We start from the raw sequence: 8,196 nt of genomic DNA, 5'->3' as shown, positions 1-8,196 counted from the left end.
CTCCTGCCTCGCTGCCCGACTCGCCGGATGTGATCTTGCCCGGCCCGTCGGAGCCGTCTGCGGGGAGGAGACGCCAATCGCGCCGCAAGCGCGCCACACCACAGCTGGACGTTTGGACTTCTAATTCGCCGGCTGTGGTGAGTGAGGACTGTTTTCCATTTGCGGACTGTATGACGGTTCATTCAGGGGCGGTGTTCTGTGCGGCAGATGACTTTGTGAACAGCATATCACCTCCCGCGCAGCCACTCTCAGCCCAGTTAGCTCCCCCGCAGCCTGTGCCACCCTCAGTTCAGTCTCCAGTGCCACCCTCAGTTCAGTCTCCTGTGCCACCCTCAGTTCAGTCTCCTGTGCCACCCTCAGTTCAGTCTCCTGTGCCACCCTCAGTTCAGTCTCCTGTGCCACCCTCAGTTCAGTCTCCTGTGCCGCCTGTAGCGCAGGCCCCAGTAGCTCCAGTGCCGCCTGTAGCGCAGGCCCCAGTAGCTCCAGTGCCGCCTGTAGCGCAGGCCCCAGTAGCTCCAGTGCCGCCTGTAGCGCAGGCCCCAGTATCATTGGCTTCACTCATTCACTCCGTGCAGGGAGAAAGTTTAATTTCACCTCAAGGTGCTTTTCCTGGTTCAGCCGCCATTGGCACTGTTTGCCGCTCCAGGGCTTCCCCAGAGGCTAGGTCCCAGTCCTCAGCTGATTCTGGACCCCTGGAGTTTAAGCAGCCACCTGGGAAGTGCCCCGTGTCAGTGCTGTCTGAGCAGGGCCAGTGCTCAGCACAGCACCCATTTCCTTCATGTCTGCCAGTGGACTCCATGCCTGCGGGCTTTGTGATGGCTTCTGCTGGAGGGTCCAAGGGGCCCGTCCAGCCTTCGTCTCGTGTCTCCGCTGGAGGGTCCGACGGACCGCTCCGGCCTTTGTTTCCTGTTTCCGCTGGAGGGTCCGAGGGACCGCTCCGGCCTTTGTCTCCTGTTTCAGCTGGGGGGCCCGAGGAGCCCGTCCAGCAGCCTTCCTCGTCAGCTGGTGGTTCCGGAGAACCACACCAGCCTCATGCCTCGTCGGCTGGAGGGTCCGAGGGGCCCGTTCAGCCTCCTGTCTCCGCTGGAGGGTCCGAGGGGCCCGTTCAGCAACCTTCCTCGTCAGCTGGGCACCAGCACCATGCTACATCAGCTGGGGGGCCCGAGGAGCCCGTCCAGCAGCCTTCCTCGTCAGCTGGTGGTTCCGGAGAACCACACCAGCCTCATGCCTCGTCGGCTGGAGGGTCCGAGGGGCCCGTTCAGCCTCCTGTCTCCGCTGGAGGGTCCGAGGGGCCCGTTCAGCAACCTTCCTCGTCAGCTGCAGCTCCAGCCTGTGCTTCGTCAGCTGCAGCTCCAGCCTGTGCTTCGTCAGCTGCAGCTCCAGCCTGTGCTTCGTCAGCTGCAGCTCCAGCCTGTGCTTCGTCAGCTGCGGCCTCATCAGAGTCTTCGTCCTCGTCTGGTCCGGCCTCATCAGAGTCTTCGTCCTCGTCTGGTCCGGCCTCATCAGAGTCTTCGTCCTCGTCTGGTCCAGCTGCCTGTGCTTCTGCTACGCCTGGTCCAGCTGCCTGTGCTTCTGCTACGCCTGGTCCAGCTGCCTGTGCTTCTGCTACGCCTGGTCCTGCGGCCGCCTGTGCTTCTGCTACGCCTGGTCCTGCGGCCGCCTGTGCTTCTGCTACGCCTGGTCCTGCGGCCGCCTGTGCTTCTGCTACGCCTGGTCCAGCCTCTGCCTGTGCTCCTGTTACGCCTGGTCCTGCCTCTGCTTCAGCGTCGCCTGGTCCTGTGCCCTCCAAGCCTCGGCCGGTGCGCCTGACACTTGGGCGCCGCCGCTGTCTTCCGCGCGGCCAGCCCCCTGATCGCCATCGCCTGAGTGGCCGCCGCTGCCTTCCGCACGGCCGGCCCCCGGACCGTCATCGCCTGAGTGGCCGCCGCTGCCTTCCGCACGGCCGGCCCCCGGACCGCCATCGCCTGAGTGGCCGCCGCTGCCTTCCGCACGGCCGGCCCCCGGACCGCCATCGCCTGAGTGGCCGCCGCTGCCTTCCGCACGGCCGGCCCCCGGACCGCCATCGCCTGAGTGGCCGCCGCTGCCTTCCGCACGGCCGGCCCCCGGACCGCCATCGCCTGAGTGGCCGCCGTTGCCGTCCGCACGGCCGGCCTCCCGAACCATATCCACGTCGCCGCCGTTGCCGTCCGCACGGTCGGCCCCCCGAACTGTTTTGGACTCCTGTGCTGTCGGCCCCCTGGCCGGCCCCCCGAACTGTTTTGGGCTCCTGTGCTGTCGGCCCCCTGGCCGGCCCCCTGAACTGTTTTGGACTCCTGTGCTGTCGGCCCCCTGGCCGGCCCCCTGAACTGTTTTGGACTCCTGTGTTGTCGGCCCCCTGGACTCTTCTGTTTTGGACTGTTTTTTTTTTTTTTGTTTTTTTTTTTCCTGTTTTGGTGTGCTTTGTTTCTTTTGGTTTTGGGCTCGTTTTTTGTTTTTGGTCTTTTGGCCTTCTGGTGCTCCGGTTTTGTTTTGCTTCGGGCCCTCCTTCCGCCCTGGTCGGGTTGTTTTCTGTTTTTTTCTGGCTGTTTTTGTTTCTTGTTGGGCTGTCTGGAGCCAGCCTTTGAGGGGGGGGTACTGTCATGGTCCTGGGTCGGTGACCCAGTGTTTTTGGTTATGTACTTTTACTTTTGATAGTTTTGTATTTTCTAGCATTTAGTGGTGTTCCCTCTGGTTGATGTCTTCCCTGCTTGTGCATTTCCTTAGTGTAGTAAGTCTCTGCGTTTAGTCCGCGTCTCTGAGTCTGTGTCATTACGTGTATGTGTTTCCTGTTTTACTTTGAAGGGCTCTGTCTTATGTCAGTGTGTTCTGTTTACGTTTCCCCTGCCTTGTCAGTTATCATGTATTCCAGGTGTGTTCCCCTCCTGTTTCCCATCCCCTGATTCCTGGCATGTGTATTTATAGTGTGTGTTACCGTGTCCTCGTTGCTGGTTCGTCTGTGTTGTTTCCCCTCGGTCTCCCTGTATGTATTTCCCCGGACCTCCCTGCACCGTCATTCTTGGTTTGTGTTGTTAGTTTACCCAGTTTAGGTTTCAGTTTCATGTTCCTAGCACCTTTGTTGTTTGCATTTTTGTTGTTAATAAACCCTCACCTGCACCAGAGCTGCCGCCTTTTGGTCCTATATATATTCCACACGGCTTGCCCCTGCAAACCGTGACAGTTGTAGCGGGTTTTTGCTTCAGGTCGACCTTGTTTTCGGTCATTCTCCACGCACATTTGTTGCGGATTCTAATAAGATATCTTATTTGGTGGGTAAACTGCGTAATCGTGCACTTAAGTGGGCGGAGGCGTATCTATCGAAGAATCCTTTGTTAACCTGTTCTTATGAGGTGTTTTTGGGGGAATTCCAGAAAACGTTTGCGCACCCCATTTCTGAGGGTAGTTCTGCGCAGAGGCTGCTGGATCTTCGCCAGGGCCGTCAGAGGGTTGCTGATTTTTTGATTGATTTTCGTACTGCCGCCGCCGAAACCGGTTGGCCTGACGACGCTCTGCGTGGGGTGTTTTTCCGGGCATTGAACGAGGGTATGAAAGACCAGCTTGCCTCCCGTGATGAGCCAAAATCTTTTGAGGAACTGGCATCCCTCTCCCTTCGCATTGACAACAGGTTGCGTGACAGGGAGAGGGACAGGAACTACAAATCCCAGCGCCGTTTACCGCGCTCGTTTCCGGGTACGTCACCGTCGCCGCCTCCGACTGTGGACTCGCATGAGTTTGTCGCCTCGGCTTACGTCACTAATCCCGAGCCGGAGCCTATGCAGATTGGCCGGTCACGGTTGACACCGGAGGAGAGGGAGTGGCGGCGTCGGGCTCATGCCTGTTTTTACTGTGGCTCGCTGGAACACTTGATTGCTGCATGACCGAAGGAGGGAAAAGGTGTCGCCCGCCGGTAGAATCGGGGATACGGGTGGGCGGTTCGAATTCTGGTCAGAAACCCCGTTTACAACTCCCTGTCACCTTGGAGATGCTACAGATTACTCATTCATGCACAGCCTTATTAGATTCTGGTTCTGAACAGAATTTAATCAGTCTCGATCTCGCTGAACGATTAGGCGTTCCGCTCGTGCGCCTTGAGCCGCCCATTCCAGTTAGAGCGATTAATAACCAGGTTTTCACTAAAATTTCTTTTCACACTGGTCCAGTGTCACTGTGCACTTCGGGGAATCATAGGGAGAAACTCACCTTTTTTGTCCTCGATTCACCTGATACTCCGCTCACTTTGGGTTATCCCTGGCTGTGCTTACACAATCCGCACTTGGATTGGGAGGGGCAAAGGGTTGTCAGCTGGAGCCCTTTTTGCCACTCCAATTGTCTGACTTCCGCCCGTTTTCCCGGCCCGGGGGAGGCTACGGGGACTGACGAATATGTCCCCGATCTCTCAGGGGTGCCGCCTGAGTATCATGATTTGCGGGAAGTATTCAGTAAGATCAAAGCGCAGTCCCTACCGCCCCATCGCCCTTATGACTGTGCGATTGATTTGCTCCCCGGAGCGTCCCTGCCCAAGAGCCGGTTATATAGTATCTCTAGGCCTGAACGTGCTGCGATGGAGGAGTATATTAGGGATTCACTAGCGGCTGGGTTAATCCGTCCGTCTTCATCCCCCGTGGCGGCTGGGGTTTTTTTTGTAGACAAGAAGGATGGGTCTCTTCGGCCGTGTATTGATTTCAGGGGCTTGAATGACGTCACTATTAAAAATAAGTATCCCTTGCCACTCATTAGCTCCGCTGTTGAATCGCTACAGGGTGCCACGGTGTTCACTAAGTTAGATCTTCGCAATGCTTATCATTTGGTGCGAATCCGTCAGGGAGACGAGTGGAAGACCGCGTTTAACACCCCCCTGGGTCATTTCGAGTATCTCGTTATGCCTTTCGGTTTAACGAACGCTCCAGCGGTGTTTCAGGGCCTAATAAATGATGTCCTACGGGATTTCCTCGACCGTTTTGTGTTCGTCTATTTAGATGACATTCTTATTTTTTCTAAAACTTTGGCTGAGCATCATTCACATGTCCGAGCTGTCCTTCAACACCTCTTGGAAAACAGACTGTATGCCAAGGCTGAGAAATGTGTTTCATTTGACATCGGTCTCTTTCCTGGGATACATTTTGGCAGGGGGGCAGGTGAAGACGGATCCGGCTAAGGTGAAGGCGGTCACAGACTGGCCTGTGCCTTCTACTCGCAAGCAACTCCAGGGGTTTTTGGGATTTGCAAATTTCTATCGTCGGTTCATAAGGAACTACAGTCTGGTGGCGGCTCCGCTTACACGCCTTACCTCTACGAAGCTTCCGTTCGGCTGGTCCGCCGAAGCAGACAGCGCGTTCACGAAGCTGAAACATCTGTTTTCTACTGCGCCCATCCTCGCTCAACCCGATCCGTCTAAGGCTTTTATTGTGGAGGTGGATGCTTCTGATGTGGGGGTGGGGGCTGTGCTTTCACAACGTGCCGGCCCCTCCTCTAAGCTACGGCCGTGCGCCTTTTTCTCTCGGCGGCTTTCACCAGCGGAACGGAACTATGATGTGGGGGACCGGGAACTGCTTGCCGTTAAGTTGGCGTTGGAGGAGTGGCGTCATCATCTGGAAGGCGCGGCGCTACCGTTCCTGGTGTGGACGGATCATAAGAACTTGACGTACCTATGCGGTGCGAAGAGGTTGAATGCACGTCAAGCTCGTTGGTCGCTGTTTTTCGCACGTTTTAACTTTTCCATTTCCTATCGCCCGGGTTCCAGAAACACCAAACCGGATGCCCTCTCTCGGCAGTTTGACTCTGACACGGGTCCGGCGGAGTTTTCCACCATTCTTCCGGCCGGCTGTACGGTGGGAGCTATTACCTGGGAGGTGGAGGACGCCATCAACCGGGGCCTCCGGACGGAACCGGATCCGGGCACGGGACCGACTAACCGGCGTTTTGTTCCCGCGGCTGCTCGCTCCAAGGTACTGGAATGGGTGCACGCTTCGAGGTTTGCGTGTCACCCGGGCAGGGGCAGGACGACTTCTATGGTTAAGAGACATTTTTGGTGGGCCACTCTGGACAAAGATGTTCGGGAATATGTGGCTGCGTGCCCTGTGTGTGCCAGGTGTAAGTCGCGTACTCACCGTCCTGCTGGGCTGTTGCAGCCGTTATCTACGCCTCATCGCCCTTGGTCCCACATCGCCCTGGATTTTGTTACGGGACTCCCGGTTTCGGCTGGGAAGACCACTATTCTCTCGGTCGTGGATCGGTTTTCTAAGGCTGCTCATTTCGTCGCTTTGGAGAAGTTGCCCACTGCGGCTGAGACGTCTACGTTGTTGTTGGACCATGTTTTTCGGCTTCATGGCATTCCTGTGGAAATAGTTTCGGACAGGGGTCCGCAGTTCTCGTCCCAAGTTTGGGGTTCTTTTTGCGCTGCTTTGGGGGCCAGGCCTTGTCTGAGCTCTGGTTACCATCCTCAGACGAACGGCCAGACGGAACGTTTAAATCAGGAGCTTGAGGCCGCGCTCCGCTGTGTGACCTGTCATAACCCTGCGACTTGGGCCTCGTATCTGCCGTGGGTGGAATATGCCCACAACTCCTTGGTTTCGTCTGCTACTGGGTTGTCACCGTTCGAGGCCTCTTTGGGTTATCAGCCGCCCCTGTTTCCGGAGGAGGAGGCTGATCTTGCTGTCCCCTCGGTCCAGCATCATCTACAGCGCTGCCGTCGGGTCTGGTCTCGTACGCGGGAGGCGCTGTTGCGAGCTGTGGCTCACCAACGTAGCTGTGCCGACCGTCGCCGGTCTCCTGCGCCTGTTTACTCACCTGGACAGAAGGTGTGGCTCGCCGCGAAAGACATCCCTCTCAGGGCATCCTCCCGCAAGTTGTCTCCTCGTTACATCGGCCCCTATTCTGTGGACAGGGTCCTCAGCCCTACGGCTGTCAAGCTCCGTTTGCCTGCTGCCTTGAGGGTTCACCTGGTCTTTCACGTTTCTCAGGTGAAGCCGGTGGTGTCTAGTCGTCTGTGCCCGCCTCCGGTGCCCCCGCCTCCCGCCCGGCTCATTGACGGGCACCCTGCGTTTTCTGTCTGGCGCATTCTGGATGTGCGGCGGCGGGGTAGGGGGCTGCAGTTTTTGGTGGACTGGGAGGGTTATGGGCCGGAGGAGCGTTCTTGGGTTCCTCGTTCTTTGATGCTTGACTCTGTGATGGTTTCTGATTTTCTTAGGTCACGTCGTGGGGCGGGTGCTGGTCGGCCGCCGGGTGGCGTCCCTTGAGGGGGGGTACTGTCATGGTCCGGGTGTGTGCCAGTGTGTCTCCCTCCGAGCCGGCGTCTCCACCCCTGGGAGGGGCCTCAGTGTTTTTGCTGATCGCTTACATCTGTGGGTAATTAGCCGGGGACTCATAAGGCCAGCGTTCTCAATCTCTCTTCGCCAGATTCTCTGCTAAACATCAGTCAGTGCAGGCCACCACCATAAATTCCCTACGTGTTTTTTTGAATCACCTTGCCTCACTGTATGTTTGTTTTTTGTGCGCCTCCTTTTTCAGCTACACCTAACTGTCAACCCCTGGCGAAGAGCTTCTACTTGGATGCTGGACCTTCTGGCAGTCCCTCAGGCTATTACCAAAATTACCTACCTGCCTCTCTGCCTCCACGCCAGGAGTTTTTGGATTTACACACCCGGACTACTCACCCCTCTATGTCATCTCCGACCTCCGTTGGCAAGTACGCAGTACGAAGGAGGATTCTGAGCCAAACAACATATTCATATGCCTCCTTATCTATGTTTGAACATCTGCATTCTGTTACAGTGACCCCGACCTTTTCCTGGACCCTTTGTGACTTGCTTTCCAGTCCAATCCCCGGAATAGCTGTCCTCTCTGACCCGGACCAGATCGTTATTTAGTTTAACGTCTACGCTCACCTTTTGTTTATGAATATTTTGTGTAAACATTAAACATTATTCTTAAAATATACTTACGAGCTGTTCGGCGTCTTGCGTTTGAGTCCTGTCACTCGTCTGAAACGGTCTCGGCCGTAACAGTTTAAGCGCCTTGAGGTGTCTGTTGTTGTAATTTGGTGCTAGATAAATAAACTTGAAGTGAATGAAATTGTTTGCATGTACAGGCACAAAGTCAAGCTCAGCCACTTTCCTACCAGATGAGCAGGTTACAGTGCCGCCCTGATGCCTACATTTATATTGGCTGTTTAAACCAACGCTC

General features: G+C 56.4%; 1 long non-coding RNA gene across 1 annotated transcript; it reads left to right on the top strand.

The window, feature by feature from the left end:
• Positions 1-7,142: 7,142 nt before the first annotated feature.
• Positions 7,143-7,890, top strand: LOC146618202 (uncharacterized). The gene is made up of 3 exons (XR_014906795.1): positions 7,143-7,428; positions 7,522-7,699; positions 7,786-7,890. It is a non-coding gene; the product is annotated as an uncharacterized LOC146618202 (long non-coding RNA).
• The last annotated feature ends 306 nt before the right edge of the window (positions 7,891-8,196 follow it).

This window comes from Diplotaxodon limnothrissa, linkage group LG14, assembly GCF_057381915.1.
Source record: "Diplotaxodon limnothrissa isolate DT_005_m linkage group LG14, D_limnothrissa_male_GT1.1, whole genome shotgun sequence".
Lineage (NCBI taxonomy): Eukaryota > Metazoa > Chordata > Actinopteri > Cichliformes > Cichlidae > Diplotaxodon > Diplotaxodon limnothrissa.
Note: the sequence above shows the minus strand (reverse complement) of the source record. Positions and strands in the feature narration are given on the sequence as shown.